This window comes from Schistocerca cancellata, chromosome 4 (genome assembly GCF_023864275.1).
Source record: "Schistocerca cancellata isolate TAMUIC-IGC-003103 chromosome 4, iqSchCanc2.1, whole genome shotgun sequence".
Classification (NCBI taxonomy): Eukaryota; Metazoa; Arthropoda; class Insecta; order Orthoptera; family Acrididae; genus Schistocerca; species Schistocerca cancellata.
Genome location: NC_064629.1, coordinates 892,895,994 through 892,917,405, shown reverse-complemented (window position 1 = coordinate 892,917,405; position 21,412 = coordinate 892,895,994). Strand labels below are relative to the sequence as shown.

The 21,412-nt window shown below is 42.4% G+C and overlaps 1 protein-coding gene across 1 annotated transcript in view; it reads left to right on the top strand.

Moving 5' to 3' along the window:
- Positions 1-21,412, top strand: part of LOC126185053 (uncharacterized) — a 904,507-nt gene that overhangs the window by 11,415 nt on the left and 871,680 nt on the right. The window lies entirely within an intron of this gene.

Here is a 21,412-nt window from a genome sequence, read left to right as displayed (position 1 = left end):
CTTCCTTTTAAGGTAGTTCTCTTGCATAGTCATATGATGACAGCTCTGTATGCTGCATTTTATTCTGTCTACACCAGTGCTCTGTAATGCTTACTACCATGCTGTTCAAAGACTGTAATTCAACTTAATTTGATGTACTTTTATTTTTAATAGACTGTGCATTATGATGAAGAATAGATAATTCCAAGCAAATTTCTGTGGTGTTTGTGCACTCTGGTGTAGTATGTTCTACCTTGTGTGAACACATGGAAGAAATCTCGTAACTGGTTGAGATACTTTTAAAGTAGGAGAGCCTGTTGTCATGATTTATCCTAAAAAATGTGTAGTCCTCCTACCCATGACACCAAGTATTTGACTGTGTTTGGCCCCACACCCACATGGCTATAGTCTCACTAACTGCACCTGCCTCCCTTTCCCAGTCCTGTTGATGTACTGACCTTGCCTAGTGCAGTTCCATCTTCCAGTAGTTCTGACCAGTACCAGTGCATTGTGTCTGGTCAGTAATCAACGCCATCTCCAGCTCCACATTGACTCGCCATACAGCATTGTTAAGGCAAGGCAGTTTCACGCCACTGGAACAGCTCAGACATGCTCACATTGGTGCCATCTGTTAGGGAAACTCTTGCTCAGATCAACATATGCATTGTAGACTCTGTCCCTATCCAAGCTAGGGAAACTTGCTCAGATCACCATATGCGTCGTAGACTCTGTCTGTATCCAAGCTGTTTCTTGACTCCTGCCCTTATCCTTCCTATTCATGGGCAGACTCTGTTGCACATTTCCTACTCCTATACAACCATGAGTCTCCTAACCCCTCAACCCCCTGCGGGTCTGGGGGTTAGAATAGGCCTGAGGTATTCCTGCCTGTCGTAAGAGGCGACTAAAAGGAGTCTTACACATTTCGGCCTTTATATGACGGTCCCCTGTCAGATTTGACCTCCATCTTTCTAAATTTTCTTGAAGAGCGAGCCAATTGCGGAAGGCGTCTTACATGGTGCATTGTGTTTGTGGTGCATTGAGATCTTTAGCCCACTTTCTCATCGTTGCATTGCAGTCCTGCTCATTCTCCATCTCCTGGCCAATGACACCTTCCTGGGTGCATTTTCCACCATGCAATATGCAGTGTTGCTTTCTGCACCGACGATGGCCGTGGACTTCTTAGCGCCTCATATCCAGTGCAGTAGCCAGTCAGTTGTGGTGGGGCCACCATGTACCCTGTTGGTTTTAGCCCCCTGACAACACAGGGATCGCTCTGCTGATGACTGCTCCGTTAACTCTCAACGTATGCCACAGAGTAGATGCCGCACTGCTTGGGGCATCGGGACTCCCGGCAATGGCCATCCTGCCAGGTGGCCCTTGCTGAGGCTGGGTGGCGCCCTTGAGAAGGGCCCCTGATCAGAGAGTGTGGCATGAGGGCGTATGACACACCATGAAGCATAGTAGGTCATCTCTTGGTGGTGGTCACCGCCAGTAGTCTCTAAGTGGGCAAAGTATAACTTCAGTGTTAAGAAATATGACCCCAAATTGTTCCCCTCCTTGGCCCCACCATGAGAGGAATGCCAGGCTAAGGGTGGCAGTGAAGTTTATTTGCCCCGGTACATCATATGTACGAGAGTTGATGGGGAATCTTTCATGTCCATGAAGCCTTAGTTTTTTGTGGAGTATTTGGAGGACAAGTTTGGGGAGGTGGAGGGCTTGTCCAAAATGTGCTCTGGGTCATTCTTGATAAAAACAGCACCCTCTCCCCAGTCATGGGCAATACTCAGTTGTGACAAGTTGAGGGAGGTTTCTGTTACCATCATGCCCCATAAGAGCTTAAATATGGTCCAGTTCCACAGGGACCTTCTTTTGCAGTTTCACGATGAGCTGCACACCAATTTAGAATGACAAGGTGTTCATTTCCTCTGGCGCGTCCATCAGGTTCCAAGGGCTAATCAGATTGCCACTGGTGCCTTTATCTAGGCCTTCAAGGACGACACATTGCCCGAGAAGGTCAAGGTGATGGTCTACTGCTGTGACGTTAAGCCATATATCCCTCCCCCGATGCGGTGCTCTAAGTGCTGGAAGTACAGCCATATGTCTTCCTGCTGTACCTCCAGTGTCACATGTCGAGATTGTGGACATCCATCACATCCCAATGCTCCATGTGTCCCGCCTCCCACATGTGTCAACTGCAAAGAGCATCATTCACCTTGAAACTTCCTGGCAGATTAAAGATTGGGAGGTAGGAGATGAGGTACCGGCAGAAGTAAAGCTTTGAGGACGGGGCGTGAGTAGTGCTTGGATAGCTCAGATGGTAGAGCACTTGCCCGCAAAAGGCAAAGGTCCCGAGTTAGAGTCTCAGTCCAGCACACAGTTTTATTCTGCCAAGAAGTTTCATATCAGCGCACACTCCGTTGCAGAGTGGAAATGTCATTCTGGGATCATTCACCTTGTTCGCCAGGCTGCAGGATTTTACAGAAAGAGAGGAAAATCACAGAATATAAGACCCTGGACCGAATGACCTACACTGAGGCTACGAGGAAATTTGAGCACCTACATCCTGTGGCAAATACCTCCTCTTACGCCGCCGCTATGAGAACAGTTGTCGCCCTATCAGTTCCTCGCATTCCTGTCACCTCTCAGAACCGGAAAACTACACCTGCCCTTTGATGGTGGGGGGCACTTCCCTCCCCATTGCTCCCACACCACCTACTTCAGGAGCAACACCCGCACAACCATCAGGGATATCAGTCCCCACCTCTGACACGGAGGAGCATAAGTCTTATTCGGCTCCTCTCGCTAGGAAGGGGTCCCTTGGGTCCCTCCCTTCCCAGGTTTCTGCTAGTGGGAAAGAAGACACCGACCAGTGGCTGAAGAGCCCAAAAGCAGCTGGTTGTAGGGCTTCACGCTCATTCTCAGTCCCAGAGACTCAATCAGTGAAGTCCTCCCAGTCAGGGAAACCTATGGAGCAGTGAGAGAAATCCAAAAAGAAGGTCCCCAAGAGCCGGGGAATTGGGGTAGCACCCATAACACTGCTACCTACAAGCTCTGCATCTGCGGATGAGGTGGAGAGTGACCCTGAGGCGTAAACTGCCTCATTGAATATTCCACACCTTCTCAGTCTCGTGGTGATGTGGAATTGGGGCAGTTTTTTCAACCGCCTGTCTGAGCTACGGCAACTTGTTAAGCTTTACACCTGCTTTCTGCATTCCCTCCAGGAAACCTGGTTCCGAGCAATGCGGACCCCTGCCCTCCGCGGCTATAAGGGATACTACAGGAATTGTACAAACTATAATAAAGTGTCAGTTGGAGTTTGCGTTTATGTCCTAAACTCAGTCTGTAGTGAACCTGTGCCCCCTTCAAACCCCTCTTGAAGCTGTGGCTGTCAGAATAAGGATGACACAGGAAATAACTGCCTGCAGTGTATATGTTCCTCCAGATGGTGCAGTATCCACGAGTGTATTAACTGCACTGATTGACAAACTCCCTAAATCTTTCCTACATTTGGGAGATTTTAATGCCCATAACCCCTTGTGGGGTGACACCGTGCTTACTGGCAGAGGCAGAGATGTCGGAACTTTACTGTCTCAGTTTGACCTCTGCCTCTTAAGTCCTTGAGCCGCCACACATTTCAGTGTGGCTCAGTGTAATTGCTCGGCCATTGATTTATCAATATGCAGCCCAGGACTTCTCCCATCTGTCCACTGGAGAGCACATATGACGACCTGTGTGGCAGTGACCACTTCCCCATCTTCCTGTCACTACCACTTCCCCATCTTCCTGTCACTGCCTCGGCATCAGGCCCATGGATACCTGCCCAGATGGGCTTTAAACAAGGAGGACTGGGAAACTCTCACCTCTGATGTCACCGTTGACTCTTCCACACCTGGTAACATGGTGTGATGGTTGAGCAGGTGACTATTGCAATCATTTCTGTGGCAGAAAACGCGATCCCTCACTCATTAGGGTGCCCCCCTCCCCCTGTGAAACTGGTCCCTTGGTGGTCGCTGGAAGTCACTGAGGCAGTTACAGAGCGTCGGCGAGCTTTATAGTGACATAAGCGGCACCCTTCACTAGAGCATCTGATAGCATTTAAGCAGCTCTATGCCCGTGTATGCCAGCTTATAAAAAGATGGAAACAGGAGTGTTGGGAGAGGTATGTGTTCACCATTGGGTGCTGTACATCACCTTCCCAAGTCTAGATGAAGATTAGATGTCTCTTTGGGTACCAGACCCCAACAGCTGTCCCTGGCATTACCATCAATGGCGTGCTATGTACTGATGCATACGCAATTGCGGAGCACTTTGCTGAGCAGTATGCTACAGCCTCTGCGACGGAGAACTACCCCCCAGCCTTTTACACCCTCAAACAGCGGATGGAAAGGGAAGCCCTCTCGTTCACTACATGCCACAGTCAGCCCTATAACGCCCCATTTATGGAGTGGGAGTTCCTTAGCGCACTTGTACATTGCCCTGACACAGCTCCTATGCCGGATTGGATCCACAGTCAGATGATTAAACATCTCTCATCTAACTAAAACTGCCATCTCCTCGTCATCTTCAACCAGATCTGGTGTGATGGCATCTTCCCATCAGAGTGGTGGGAAAGCACCATCATTCTGGTGCTGAAACCCATTAAAACCCGCTTCATGCGGATAGCTATCTGCCCATCAGCCTCACCTACGTTCGTTATAAGTTGCTGGAACGTATGGTGTGTTGGTGGTTGGGTTGGGTCCTGGAGTCACGTGGCTTACTGGCTCCATGTCAGGGCGGCTTCTGACAGGGGCTCTCTACCACTGATAATCTTGTGTCCCTCGAGTCTGCCATCCGAACAGCTGTTTTCCAGATGCTAACAGTTGGTTGTCGTCTTTTTTGATGTACGCAAAGCGTATGACACCACCTGGCGACATCTTATCCTTGCCACATTATACAGGTGGGGTCTCAAAGGCCCGGTCCCAATTATTATCCAAAATTTCGTGTCACTCCACACTTTACGTGTTCAAGTTGGTGCCTCCCATAGTTCCCCCCCCCCATATCCAGGAGAATGGTTTCCTGCAGGGCTCTGTATTGAGTGTATCACTATTTTTAGTGGCCATTAATGGTCTGGCAGCAGCTGTGGGGCTGTCCGTCTCACCTTCTCTGTATGCAGACAACTTCTGCATTTTGTACTGCTCCATCAGTACTGGTGCTGCTGAATAGCGCCTATAATGAACCATCCAGTAGGCGCAGTCGTGGGCTCTAGCCCCCGGTTACCAGTTTTCGGCCACAAAGTCGTGTGTTATGCACTTCTGTCGGCTTTGTGCCATTCATCCAGAACCAGAACTTTACCGTAATGATGATCCACGCACTGTAGTGGAGACGTACTGATTCTTAGGACTGGTTTTTGACACCGTATTGACTTGGCTTCCCCACCTTCGTCTGCTTAAGCGGAAGTGCTGGCAGCACCTCAGTGCCCTCCGCAGCCTGGTCAACACCAACTGGGTCTACTCTGCTGCAGCTCTAGAGAGCCCTTGCTGAATCCCACTTGGACTGTGGGAGTCTGGTTTATAGTTCGGCAGTGCCCTCAGCGTTGCGATTACTCGACCCATTGCACGACTGTGGCATTCACCTAGCAACAAGAGCTTTTAGGACAAGTCCGGTGACCAGGGTCCTTGTGGAGGCCGGAGTCCCTCCATTGCAGGTTAGGTGTGCGCAACAGCTGGCCAGTTATGTTGCACACATTCATAGTTCTCCTGAGCACCCGAATCACCACCTCCTTTTCCCACCCATGGCAGTTCATCTCCCGCATCGGCAACTCAGATCAGGGCTTCAAATTGCAGTTCGTGTCCGATCCCTTTTTTCCGAACTGGAGTCCTTGCCTTTACCACCTATACTTGAGGTCCATTCATGTACGCCTCCATGTGTTACACATAAGCTGCAGCTTCATCTGGACCTTTCACATGGCCCTAAGGACTCAGTTAACCCTGCGGCTCTCCGCTGCTCCTTCTTCTTCATTCTTGACATGTACAGAGACCAAGAAGTGGTTTACACCAACAGCTCGATGGCTGGTGGTCACGCCGACTTCGTGTATGTCGATATAGGACATATTGAACAGCATTCCTTGCCCAATGGCTGCAGTGTTTTCACTGCCGAGCTGGTGGCTATATCTCGTGCTCTTGAGCACATCCATTTATGCCCTGGGGAGTCGTTTCTTCTGTGTACTGACTCCTTGAGCAGCCTACAAGCTATCGACCAATGCTACCCTCATCATCCTTTGGTAGCGACCATCCAGGAGTCCATCTTAACCCTGGAATGGTCCAGTTGTTCAGTGGTGTTTAACTGGACCCTAGGTCACATTGGAATCCCAGGCAATGAACTTGCCAACAGGCTGGCCAAACAGACTATGTGGAAACTGCTTATGGAGATCAGCTTCTCTACAACTGACCTGCATTCAGTGTTGTGCCACAAGGTTTTGCAGCTTTGGGGGACGAAATGGCATTACCTCCGCATGCCCAACAAACTGCTTGCCATTAAGGAGACTACGAATGTGTGACAGTCCTCCATGCGGGCCTCTCGCAGGGACTCTGTGGTTCTCTGCCAGCTCCGCATTGGCCACACTTGGGTGACACACGGCTACCTCCTGTGCTGTGATGACCCACCTGTGTGTGTGCGGCGCCCAGCTGACAGTGGCCAATATATTGGTGAGCTGCCCTCCTTTGGCTGCCCTGCGATGGACTGTTCAGTTACCGGGCTCGTTGCCATTAATTTTAGCTGACAATGCCTCATCAGCTAATTTAGTTTTAAGTTTTATCCATGGCAGTGGGTTTTATCATTCTATACAAGTTTTAGTGCATTTCCTTTGTCCCTGTGTGTTCACCATTATAATGCTTTTAGGGTGGATGTTTTAATGTGTTGCAGAGTGGCTGACTTTTCCTTTTTATTCTCGTGGTCAGCCAGTCATGGTCATCTGCTCTCTTGTTTTTACCCCTTCTACCTGTTTCTTGCTTCTCTCTGTGGTTTTCTTTTCCTGTTTTGTCCATAGTAGTGTTGGTTGTCCTGTCGTTCATATGGTTCTACCTTTCACCTGTTATTGTTCTACATCTCCTTTCTTTTCTTCTTTCCCTTGTGAAATTATTTTACCGGGAACAAGGGATAAGGGACCGATGACATTGCAATTTGTTTGGTCCCTTCTCACCCCCCCCCCCCCCTTTAAACCACCCAACTGGCCAACATAACCTCTCAACTGTGGCAGCTGGAACCTGTTGCTAAAAGGCAAACAAGGCTGTCAGACTATGTCCACTACCTGCTATCTTTCCTACCAACTGCCATTTCCCAACCATAGTCCTCATTACTGCCTTCCTTCACCTTCACTTGTGTAGTTATATCAAAGGCTGGTCCCAAACCACTCAATTTTTTTAAATTTTTGTTCTCCACATCTTGTGTGTTCTCTTGAAGTAATAGAAAATTTCCAGGAAACGAGCACTGGAGACTATGCAATATCCTTTACAATATGAAGGAAGAGCACTTTTATAAATTTGGTTGGGGGACATGTTGAGTATGATTCACCTTAGTGACTAGCTATGCAGAAATACCTTCAGGTAGTATTAGCAAAAGATGGCTGTTGAATTAACTTTAGTTTTATGTGCTGCAATACTGTTTAAATATGTAGCAGTGTATAATGTTAAGCTATGACCATTACTGGTAGTTAAGTCAGGTACTACAAGACTTTAGCAGAGGCTTCTGCTTGAAATTTTGAGGCACTGGCTTGGCAATGGGTAGGTGGTTATGTGTCTCCTTAATGATGGACGCATAGGATCCTGACGAAATACGTTTTGAATTCTGTGGTTCCATGTCGCAGTCCACTACAGTCCCCAATATTTTACATGTAATCATTTTTCCATTTTTCTATATATTATCGGAAACAAATCTGACTGCAGGAGTCTGTTGGTTTATAGATTCTGATATCTGTCAGTAATACGGAAGCAATCCTGATCTTAGCTTTATACCAGACACAAATAGTTGTAAACATTGTAAGCATTTGACTGCTGAATACCAGTGACCTTTGATACACCATTATACAAAATTTTGTGTCTGTGTGGTGTGACACATTATGTGGGTTAGTATCTTTGTAATATCTGAGGAATTTCTAGTTCTTATTGCACTGTATTGATTTATAATGTCTTATTACAAAGATGTTAAATGTAGGACTTGTCAATCCATTTACATAGATAATAGAATTTATATTTAGTCATTTCGCTGCACAACCTATAGATGTAACAGTATACTTATGATTAATCAAAATTTGAAAAATACAGTGGTAAAGGATTTTCCACTATTTTCATAATAGAAACAAAATTAACATAAAGCGTAAAAGATGCAAATGCATACAGCAAGTGAGAAATACTCACAGCTAAAATATAAATGACATATATAAAACATGCATGTTATACTTCTCATAACAGAAATAAATATTGTGTGACTGTAGTTATCAGGCTGCACTACAGACCAACCTGTTACACAATCTTTATTTCATATACACATTACCATCGTCAGTGTTTCACTCCAGTTACCTGGGTGTGGTTTTTGAGTGCCCCCCACTTCAGTCTGTCCTGGTGCCATTCTTCTTTCAGGACAGTATCTTAGCAGATTCCTCTTGTTTCTGTATCCTCCTCTACTTGGTCTAGCCACCTCTCCGTTGGTCATCCTACCACTCTTCTACCAATCACATTTGTGTGTAGCCACTGTTTTGCTATCCTTTCTGTGTAACTTTGTTTGACATGGCAAAACCATCTCAAATGGGCCCTTGTCAGGGATGTGCACATGCACACTCCTTCCCTTAATTTTTTTCATTTCTTAGCCTATTCTTCTTATTTTTCTGGACCATAGTTCATAAATATTTCTCTGGCTTGCAGTTTATTGTTGATCCGTATGTTTGCAGTGCGGCTTTCTAAGCTGTGCAATATTATGGTGATAAAGTATGACAAAAGAGAATCTGTTTTGTTCTCGAGGGGACTTGGTCATTCCAGAGTAGATTTCAAACTCAGATGGTTGAACTGAACTGTTTTCCATGTTTGGTTATTTATCTCGTGCTGTATCTTGTTATCACTTGAAGTGATGCACCCAAGATATTTGTACTTTTATCCTTTTTCCAGCTGTGTATGTTCCAGCCTTATTTATCCTTTCTTGTTCAGCCTGTTGATTGACATTGCAACCAATTTTGATTTATATATTGTTAATCCATGTGTTTTTAGTTGCCTATTATAGATGTGTGCCACCACCACCACCACACCCTCCTCGCCAGGACTTGTTTTGTTGTATTGCCGCAAATTACTATATCATCTGCAAATCCAGATGTGTTGATGTCCTTATTATTGTTCTGCTTTGTTCCTTTCATAAATTCCTCCCGGACAATAATAAAAGGTAGTGGGGAAGTTGTACTCCTTTAGTTTGAACCAATCAAATTTATCTGTATGCAACTGTAGCTGCCTTAGTAAAGCAATTTAACTTTCTGAATTAGCCTTGAGGGTACAGTTTTCTTTCTTAGGCTGTCCCAGATGCTCTTCCTTGGGTTATCAGATACTTTCTCAAGATCTAAAAATACAAGTGTTAAGTCTGTTTTCTTAGTGCTTTTCTAGTTACATTGTGAGTGCAGTTTATAAGGTCTGTAGTTGCACCGTACTTTCTGAAACTATATTGCTCTTCCTGTACTCATGTAGTAATGTGATTACTGTATAATTGCTTTCTTTCAGCTTCCATTTTTTAAGACAAAAAAATTTAAATGTGTTTTACAATTGTCTGGAATTTCCCCATTATTCCATATTGCACCTGGTACTCTATGAAGTGACTATATTCTTAGTGGGTCAGTTGCTTTGATCATGTCTACACTAACTCCATCAGATTCTGATGATTTTTCTTTGGATTTACTATAAGGGGAAGTCAAATGAAAATGAGATATTGCAAAAAGTAAGTAAACTGTGTATTATTTCAAAAGTAATCACCATAACTATTAATACATTTATACCACTCTAACCAAGACAGTCAAAACATTCATGGAAAAATGTTTACAATTGTCTATGGAACCGTGATAGCACCCAGCCATGCACTAATTTGTCCAAGGAAAATTGATGGCCACAGATGTCTTTCTGCAGGTCTTCAAAAGTATGGAAACCACATGGGAAGAGATTGGAACTGTATGGAGGATGTGCAATGGCTTTCCATCATACCATCTGCACTGTAATTGAAACAGCCTTGGCAATGTGTGGGTACAATCTTGGCTCCATAGGCAGTTACAAACTGTTTTCTGTGAAGGCATTGACTGTCTTGTCTTACAGTGAGGTAAATGTGTTAACAGGTATAGTGATTACTTTTGAAATAATAAACAGTTTACCTACATTTCCCCCATCTGTCTCATTTTCATTTGACTGCTCCTTATATTAAGGACTACATCAACTTCTTTAAATGTTGGTGGGTTCACTTGATAAAGCTCATCATTAGTTGAACTCTGCTATACTGCTTTGCCAACTGATAACCAAATTGTAACCTAGACATTGGCCCTCTATAGATCAGTCTGTCCCCACAACAAAGATTTTGGAGCATGGGCTGGAGGAGGAGGAGGAGGGGGGGGGGGGGGCGGCTGTGGAGTGTTAAAGTTTAACACACATATTGAGCCCAGAGGAATGGAAAGTATTAATAAAAACTGACAAAGCGCACAGAAGACAATTCTTTTTTTAGATAATTAATTTTTAAGCCAATGAATTTGTCAAGCATTTTTCCACTGAGTTGATTCTATCCCTGACATTAGACTGTGGAATCATAATCTCATAGTTAGGCTATAAACATTTTCGAACTACAAATTTCTGTAGGCATGGACATGTGTGGAAACCAGTGGGGTGCCAAATGGAGTGAATAGGCTTAGGAAACTTTGTAGAAAGATGCATAATTCTGATGAATGATTGTTTCTGTTTGCAGTCCATGCTGCTTCTCCTTTTTCATTATTCATTTACTTCACAGGACTTTCACAGTAATTACCAGTTTTTCTTTTACACTGTTCAGTGAAATCAATAATAAACACCTGTTTTATATCCTAGAAAACACTGCCCTTACCTTTTTGGAAATAAGGATGCTTCTCTTGCTGCAAGGCTATGGGCTTCCAACCACTGCTTTGACCTTTGATGTGGTTCTAGTCTCAATATTGTTTTTATCACACAGAATTTGATTCATTTGTTTTGAAATGGCGCACGCACACACATTGCTAGTGTTGTTAATACAGGGTTACACAGAGTAATGGGAATGTTTGAAATGAGTAGTGGCAGCCATGGGCAGGTGGCAGCACTGCAGGTCCATGACAGTTAGCAGGCAGTCAGTCAGTCATTTCAGTAATTGTGGATCAGTGGAACGAACAACACCACGCGATAGCCATAGAAATGTTTTATAAAAACTGATAGATTGGTAGCAGTGCAGAGGGAGTTTAGACATTTTTATAATTTAGGATGTCGTGATGCCGTACCGTCGAAACACACCATAACATGTTAGATTAATAACTTCGAAGAGACTGGATGTGCCTTCAAGAAGAAACCAACAGGACGACCAAGAAGTGCGTGTTCTTGTGCAAACTTTGATTTTGAAAGCGAGTCTGTATTATGGAACCGATGATGTTCAATTCGTAAGAAAGCAGCAATGGTTAGAATGTCCTGGGAGTGTTCGCAGAATTCTTCATCTTGATTTAAAATTTCATCCATACAAACTACAGTTGGTGCTACAATTGAAGGACAATGATTACCATTTATGATTAGGGTTCTGTCAACAAATGATAACAGAAACAAAAAATGATGATGAATTTGTAAAAAAAATTGTGGATGTCAGATGAGGCACATTTTCATCTCGCAGGTGAATAAACAAAACTACCATTACTGGGCAAACACAAATCCTAATGACTTTCATGAGCGCCCTTTACATGCTAGTAAAGTGACAGTATGGTGTGGTGTTTCATCACATCGGATTATCGGGCCGTATTTTTTTGCAAATGAGCAGGGAAATACAATAACTCTCAATGCTGATCATTACATGGAGATGTTACAAACTTTCATTACAGCTGCATTGAACAACTTTCCAAATGTTCAAGAAGCCTGGTTTCAGCAGGGCAGAGTGACATCACACTCTGCACAGCAGTCAGTTGCATATGTGTGAGAATTGTTTGCCAACCATGTGATATCACAATTCGGTAACATCCCCTGGCCCCCTAGATCACCCTAGATTATCTGTTAGTGATTTTAGTGATTTCCCCCCCCCCCTCCCCCCCCCCCCCCTCCTTGTGAGGGTACCTCAAGAGCAACTCAACCAAGAACCCTGGATGAGTTAAAACAGAGAATTTGGGGTGCAATTCACAGTATCCCAGCTGAGATGTTGCAGTGGTCAATGAGGAATCTCAACAGCAGATTTCACGAATGTATTTGTACAGGAGTTTATGCCCCCAATGTTTCATAAATGGCAAAGTTGTAAGGTTCCAATTACTATGAATGCAATTTCTTTCCTTCATCAATCCTAGTTTTATTGGATTCTGGAAATGTTCCCGTTTTTCTGTGTCACCCTGTATTTCGATAAATTCTTTTTCCATTAAATGATGATTAATTGAAATCCTCAGCTGCCGACAGGTGTTGTTGAGATACCTCGATGGCGACAGCTGAAAATATGTGCCCTGACCGTGACTCGAACCCGCAGATCTCCTGCTTACATGGCAGACGCTCTATCCATCTGAGCCACCGAGGACACAGATGAATAGTGCGACTGCAGGGACTTACCCCTTGCACGCTTCCTGTGAGACCCACATTCCCAACTGTCCACAATCTATATACGTGATGTACCTAATAGGTATTAGGATAAGTTCCTGCAGTCACACTATTCATTTGTGTCCTTGGTGGCTCAGATGTATAGAGCATCTGCCATGTAAGCAGGAGATCCCAGAATCTTTGCCAGGTCACACTGCATATTGTACCCAGGATCTCTGTCAATACTATTGCCCGGCCCACACAGAATAACCACGGTGTCTTCCTTGGTAAAATCTTTACAGAGTGAACCTAAATCTTCTGTCACCTGACTCAGACACAGGCCAGCACTTGGTTTAAAAAAATTCGTGACCTGGTATTCTGATCCTAACTGGTCCTGCAAAAGTTGGCCTACACCTCTGGCAAGTGAACTGCCTAACAACAAAACTTTCTTTCTCTTTGCTGACTTCCCTACATTCTTATTCAATTTTCTACTGAAAGTTTGTTGTGCCCTCTCTACACCTACCTCTGTCTGAGGCTCATCAGCTTCTAACTGAAGCAACAGGTCAAACTTATTCTTCACATTCACCACAAAGCTGTCTGGTGTACTTAAGTTGACAAAATAATTTTTTGTGCATGATGCCTTTGGTGTACCATCTTGATATTTACCATATTTATAGTAACATACTGGAGCAATTAAATATTTTTTTTTTTCAAAAAATTGAAGATGGGATGTTTTGAGTTATTCAAGGTCAAGGACCTTTAGTATGAAAATTCTTAGAAACCTGCCATGTGGCATATCAGTGTAAAGTTCTATTAGTCAGCTTTCCAGTGGTACCATTTTCATTGCTGTAACTGAATTAGAACCAGAATTACAGTAATTTATGTTGTGACATACACATCTAAATTTAGCACAAATTCCAAACTTTCCAGACCTGTAACTTTCTTCACAGGTGTAATACACATTTGCAATTTTTTTTTCTTTTTTTTTCTTTCTGGGTAATTGAATGCCCAAAATTTGAAAGAAATCAGAGGGCTCAGGTTGAGATGTGCATTGAATTGACATGGAATGACCCGATGGATACTTGACTACCAAGTAGTGTAATATATAGTGAACTGTCACTTCAGTGGTTTGAGTCCTGGAACTGTGATCTGGACCTGTTTTGAAGGAAATGTCGCGTGGAGAAATAAGAAAAGCTAGACTGATACTTCCAGTGAACAGATTTGAGGTTTTGACCTCTGCTAATAATGAGGTGAAGCCAGCGAGACAAACTTCTCATGCTTGAGCAGCAGATTCACCTTTCTTAAGTTTGAGACAGCTACAGAGAGAGGTGAGAAGGTTGCTGTTTGTTGGAGTTTCAATATTGGACACCTGTTTGCCCTCTTTGGAAATAGTGTCACTATGGGTGAGCTGGAATACAAGATGGCGATAGAGCATGGTGACCAGGGCATATTGGGACGGGCTCTGTGTCATCAGAAGCAGAGTTCTAGAATACTGGCACTGTGACATGAGAGACAAAGGATGTTTGTGTGGGGCCAGGCCTGTGTGATGACCTACTAGACTCGTTTTCCCCAGCTACTATTCTGTGGGGGCATATGGTCACTGCTTCTCCTGACCTCAAGTTAGAGTCTCTCCACATGCATCTTTAGTTAAACAAAAATTGGGAGGGACAGACCTTACAGACATGATCTCCCCCCTCTCCCCCCCACCCCACCCCACGACTTATCCCCAGTAACTTAAAGCCCAGACTGACACTGTTTAAGAAGAATACGAGTATTTATTTAAGCAAGTAACTTTTCAGGGTTAACTCTCTTTCCGCTGTTGAGAAGCCCATCTCCACCCCATCTGCAGAGAAGCCCACCTCCACCCCGTCTGCAGTATGCCCACTAAGAGAAAAGTCATCTGGGATTCGTGCTGTCGTGCACTGGTGACAGCTCCAATCTGAAGGGGGGGGGGGGGGACCCACATACATAATATCAATTCAATAACCTAATGCGAAATAGACTATAGAAGTTCAGATTCTCAACCTTAGTATGCTGTGTGACAAAACTGCAGGAACCACATTTGTACTTTAACCCGATTGACAACGAATCTAAATGCACAGAATTTTAAATAACCTATAACCCACACGTACATACGTTCTCATGGAATTAAAAAAAATCTAGAGATGCACCTTGTCCTCTTGGTGGTGGACACTGGTGCAGTGGTCCTGGAGCCAAAAACAATAATTTGAGGTACTATGTTTGTAGTGTGTGTGTGTGTGTGTGTGTGTGTGTGTGTGTGTGTGTGTGTGTGGCAGCAACATTTGAGAATGAAACATGTGTACGTTTGTAGCCATCAAAACATGGCAAATGCAAATGATGGGAAAGTAAGATACTTTCTATAGGAATAGAGTTGGAGCCTAAAATTCTGCACCACACTTAAAGCCAAAAAACTGATCTACTTCACACCAGAGTGCAAGACCAACTACTGACAGAAGACTGTAGCTATGCCAGTGAAACAGCGCAGACCCCTACCTCCCTCTGGTGAAAGGAAAATGAATGCTACACCATGAGAGTGCAAACAAAGACCTAACAGGGTATTGTGCAGCTATGTCTAGCACGGGACAAATCTGCATGAAGTGACACGTCACCATAAGTGCTTGATTCACACAGCTCGCAGATTACTGGGCTGCTGCAGTTCCACATGGAAACATTGACAGCTCACTGCCAACAACTCACATTGTACGCCAACAACAGCAGGCTGCGGTTACAGTACAGAACAGCACCCCACTTCACAACAGTTAGGAAGACATTAAAACAGAATTACAACCATCAAAAGTGTGGTAAATATAAATGTGGAAAAAAATACATGACACAAGAATAATGACCCAAACCCCTCTTATCTGCAGCATTTCAATACAAAAAAACTGTCACCAATAACATATGCTAGACCACAACACATCCTGTTGACATGATCCTGAGATTACAGGCGAATAGAACATTTACTCTTCCATGCAATGGTCAAGCATGACATTACAGGCATTGTGGTGCTACAAATTGTGAGGTACAGTGGGAATCGTGGACAATTGGTGTCCTTCGAAGTTGGCACTGCCGGGAGCACATGCACTAGCTCCTTATACGACTGCCAGCTAGCAGCAGTTTACAGTGTACTCCATATGACAGCAAGAAAGCATCTAGAAGACCCATGAACAAACACTGTAAGTTGGGGTTGGTCGACATTAAAATTGTTGGTCTTAATGGACAGTTGTCTGTAATATCTCAGTAATTCTTCAGTGTACAAGATCAGCTGTAAGTTTGTATTACCCATCGTCAATTCAACCATCTCACTCTTAAACTTACATTCCAATATGTTCTTCTACATGTTGTTTTATTACCATTCTTTTTCCCATAACCTATGCCTATTGTCTTAGAATTTCAAATATATCTTCACCACCTCATCAGAAATCTACCTTTCTGACAGCTGAATGTGTCACAGGCTCTTCCCACTGCTGTAGGAATGTGAAAAGAAGGTACATAATAATGGTCAAATGTTGGAAGAAACTGTGAGAAGCTGTACCATAAAATACAACTCTTAGACCTTTCAGGGTAAAAATCTCATATAATGTAAAATGTGCTGAGTCTCTTTGACATAGCAGCAGCAACTGGACTATAATATCTCTCTCTGACATAGCAGATGTATAAACTACTAAGGCCCTCTCTCCAACATCTGAAATATTAAGTCTGATGGATTGCGTGTATGATGAAATAGAACATTATGCAACTTGTAAAATTATTATATAATATATACAACTTTTATATGTTGTTAATATATGTTTTGTACTTTGTGAAGAGTGGAAAATAAATAAGCATGATTAAAAAACATAGTTTATTCTTTTTTTTTTTCTACATCAACCCTACTCGTTACTCTGCAACACTTTCCAAATAACAGTTTTTATATTATTTAAATGCAGCATGTTTTTACGCAAACAAACAGGAGCACTAATAGAATTAGAAAGACTGTCTGTGAACTCTGCTTGTATGGATTTTGTGTTTATAGGAGTAACACTACCAGACTTAGGTACAGTGCACATCTACACACACCTAGCTCCTCATTCTCATCGTGCACTTCATGTTATGATAGGGACTTGACTGTATCACCAAAGAACAGTTTAACGTACCTTCGCCATAGACTGAATCTCTCCCTGGATATCCACATGCTAGAAATAAATAGCAGACTCATTCTTGATCGGTAGTAAGCCTGGACCTTACAGGTGAGTGATCTTAGTTGTCCTATGTTTTATTGTCAAACCCTTATAATTTATCAGAATGACGAGGTACTGGCGGAAGCCAAGCTGTGAGGACAAGGAGTGAGTCGTGCTTGGGTAGTTCAGATGGTAGAGCACTTGCCTGTGAAAGGCAGAGGTCCTGAGTTTGAGTCTCAGTCTGGCACACAGTTTTAATCTGCCAGGAGGTTACTTATATTTTATGTGAGAAATCACTTAAAAGTGCAATGCCATCCTGGACATTAGATTACATTCTGTTTATAGGAAGGATGGTTTGAGTGTAACATTTTGTCTACATCGATGTTAAATTTCAATCGCACCGTGATGTCTCGACAACAAAAACAGTGTTAAGTTAAAAAGTTATACTGCCACCCATCAAAAGAATGTGAAAGTCACTGTGGTACAGCTTGCAGAAAGTCCTACAGTTTGTTGGGAACCCATTGCAATCTGATTTCGCCATGGAGCCTTCTGTTCAAATCTCTTGAATCAACTGCCAACACCACCACCACCACCATGACTACTGCTGCTGCTGCTGCTGCTGCCACCACCACCACCACCACCACTACTACTAATTGTTGAAACACAGCTAGGGTTCCTGATTTCTGGCCTGTGTTAAATACAGGGGGCACTGTCATCTAACATATGGCAGTGGTGACTCTTTTGTGTTGGAATGTCAGGGATAAGAAGGGAACAGATTAATTACTCTTGTAAGTCGTCTCTGTTTCAGCACATAAATTTACCATTGCTGACAATCATTTTGTATGGGATGATATGAACCAGGTGTGGGGTGCCCATAGTGTGTGTGTGTGTGTGTGTGTGTGTGTGTGTGTGTAGAGAGAAGAGATTTTTCACCATACTGTATATTACATCAGCACTGAAACTCTGCTCAGTTCGTGCGCACTCTTACATGTAGAAGCAAGTTAGTTTTGTGGTGGTTTTTTTTTTTTTTTTGTATTCTCCGGAGTTTATTCTTTCTGCTTGACGTTAATGTGGATGTGTGTGAGAACTATAATCAGAAGACTAAAGGGAGTAGTATTGCCTATCAGAAGTTTCCCAAAGGTCCTGAAATATGTGCCCGGTGGGTTCAGCTTTGTAGAAGTGATACTATTAACATTAAAAATGCTACTACCTGTAGTGTACATTTTAATGAAAATGATTCTTTGTGGGATCTCCAAGTAAAGTTAATGAAATTTCAGTCAAAGATCTTAGATGACTGCAGTTCTTACCTTTCATCTTACTGAAGCTGTTGCTGCTGCTTCATTTTCTATCCAACAAAGAAATGACTGAAGGAAAGATCATGAAACATGTAAACATGCAGTTAACTTCACTGGCACACCGAAGGAAAAAAGTGGATCAAAGTGCAGAAACAGAAAAACACCATATCGATGATGAAATGAAAAGAAAAAAAATCGGTGTTTAGTAGCTGAAAAAGTACACTGAGAACGAATAATAAATTTCTGGCTCGTGCATTAAGCAGACAAAGGAAGCAATGCCAAAGTCTTCAGTATCTACAAAGTGCTAAAGTGATGATGAAAGTAAAAGTTTTAGAAAAACTATTTGCACACACACAAAACTAAATGTCACATGTAACTGTAGAAGAGTACCCATTGAAGTCAGGAAGATATAAGCGAAGCCTCACTTCTGTGCGCTCTGTCCAGAAAAGCTTATGTCTATTTGAAAAACGTAATGAGTATCCCATTATTGGGATTTTCTACATAAAAAATGGATATCTAATTATTTTCTCTGTGTTCCTGGATTTTGACTGATGGGTTGTGATTGAGTCAGCAAGCAACAAGCTTAAGTGAAGCAGAGAGACTGTGTGTTAAGCTTTGCTGAAGTGAATGTGGACAGTTGCAAATGCTATGGCCAAGAAAGAGAGACCATATTTGGACCACATAGCCTAGTACAGGTTCTTCCACATGACTTATTTGGAACATGGAAGCAGCCTATATGTTATAGTTTTAATACCTCGATGAATTGGGATTTGTTGGTCAGTATCATCAAAGAGATTCAGAAAGTGGGATTTGTTGTTGTTAGTATTGTATCAGATTGGGGGGGGGGGGGGAGGGTAAAATGGGAAAATGTGGAAGGAATTGCACATGTGCTTCAACAACTCGGCGATGAAATGAAACATGTTTGGGTATTTGCGAAAGTACCTTAAATGGTGAAGCTTTTGATCCAGAATGAAATTTGCACCCTGCAGCAGTGTGTGCACTGTTATGAAACTTCCTGGCAGATATTAAAATTGTGTACCAGACTGATGCTCAAACTCAGGACCTTTGTCTTTCGCGGGCAGTAGAGCACTTGCCTCAATGTTTGAGTCTCGCTCCAGCACACAGTTTTAATCGCCCAGGAAGTTTCAGATCAGTGCACACACTGCTGCAGAGTGAAAATGTCAGTCTGGAAATATTCCCCAGTCTCCGCCGAAGCCATGCCTGTGCAATACCTTTTCTTCCACAGGTGCTAGTCCTGCAAGTTTGGTAGGAGAGCGTCTGTGAAGTTTGAAAGTAAAGATTTTGGATGATGGTTTTTCATTAAATGGCGAAAAGCAATGACTAAACACGCAGTAAAATGATGTTTGTTGAAAAATAATGGAGAAATAAACCTGCCCCTAAATGTATTGCTCATCATCTGAGAGTTTCCGGAAGAGATCAACAGCATGTTCATCTTGCTTGCCAACTCTTTTCTATTTTGTGTTTTGCTTAAAGGGTGTTTAGCTGTGGGAGTTTAGTAAACAGTTTGTGGTACATCCCTCTCTGACATTCATTTTAGTAACATGCAAAGTATTATTTCAATCGAAGTCATAAGTGAGCCATTATGGGAGACATCATCATAGATATGATAGGTATATAAGATTTCATTCGATTTTAGCTTGTAGAGAGAGGAGAGAATTGTATACAAAAATATTGAATAACTTCCTTAAATAGGAATTTTAATCTTTTGAGTGAGTGTAGTGTTATCATTCAAATAGGGATTCTAGCAACAGTGTTCAATAAATGATTAATATTTAATCGTTGCATGCAACTGTCTAATCAAACTTTTTTCACTATTGTTCACTTGTTGATAGTATTCTAACAGACTATTTTCCTTTTCAATTCTGTGTTTTTTTATTCACAAATAAATCAGTCAAATGAAAATGTGTCATTCATAACTTGCAGTGGTGTGAGATAGCTTAACGTTTACAGTCGACATACATTGTTAGTGTACTGGCCAGTTAAAAAAAAAACTGTTGTATCAGAGGCAATGTCTTTTGTAATGCCTGAAGAAAAAGACTGCAGAATTCTTAAAGTTGGTAAACAATATTTATTTTATTTACCCGTCAAGTTCCATAGGACCAAATTGATGAGCAAATCTCAAAGATCATGAAACGTGTCTGTACATGAAATTACGACATAAAAGTAATAACAGATAAAAATAAAATGTTTATGAACCTGAAGAAAGTCAATCTATAAGTTTAAGTAAACACAATCAACAACACAACTAGAATCAGCTTAATTTTTCAAGGAACTCCTCGATAAAATAGGAGTGACCCATGAGGAAACTCTTCAGTTTCGATTTCAAAGGGCGTGGATTACTGCTAAGATTTTTGAATTTGAGTGGTAGCTTATTGAAAATGAATACAGCAGTATACTGCACACCTTTCTGCACAAGAGTTAAGGAAGTCCGATCCAAAAGCAGGTTTGATTTCTGCTTAGTATTAACTGAGCAAAAGCTGCTTATTCTTGGAAATAAGCTAATTATCGTGTCAAATGATCACTCACTTCAAATACCATTCGAATAGTAAAAATGGCAACATTGAGTCTTTGAACAAGATCCTGAACATAGACTTTCCACGACAATTTACTATCTAACTGAACACCTAGAAATTTGAACTGTTCAGTTTCACTAATGATATGCCCATTCTGTGAAATTAAAACTTCAGGTTTTGTTGAATTGTGTGTTAGAAACTGAGTCATACTGTGATTTAGCGTTAGTTCATTTTCTACACGCCATGGACATGGGTCATGAACTGCACTATATATCACAGCCATTCTCAACATTGTGAATAATGACCTTATACTGTCTGTTACTAAAGTAAGAGGTGAACCAGTTGTGAGCTACTCCCTGTATTTTGTAATGGTCCAACTTCTGGAGCAGTATTTTAAGATCAACACAGTGAAACACCTTAGTTAAATCAAAAAATATGCCTAGCATTCAAAACCCTTTTTTCAACCCATCCAGTACCTCACAGAGAGAAGAGAATATAGCATTTTCAGTTGTTAAGACTTCTAAAGCCGAACTGTACATTTTATACCAAATCGTGTGACATAAAATGATAAATTATCCTTACATACACAGCATTTTCAATAACTTTAGCAAATACTGATGGCAGAGACATAAGTCTAAAAGTATCTACATTATCCCTTTCTCCCTTTTTATGAAGCA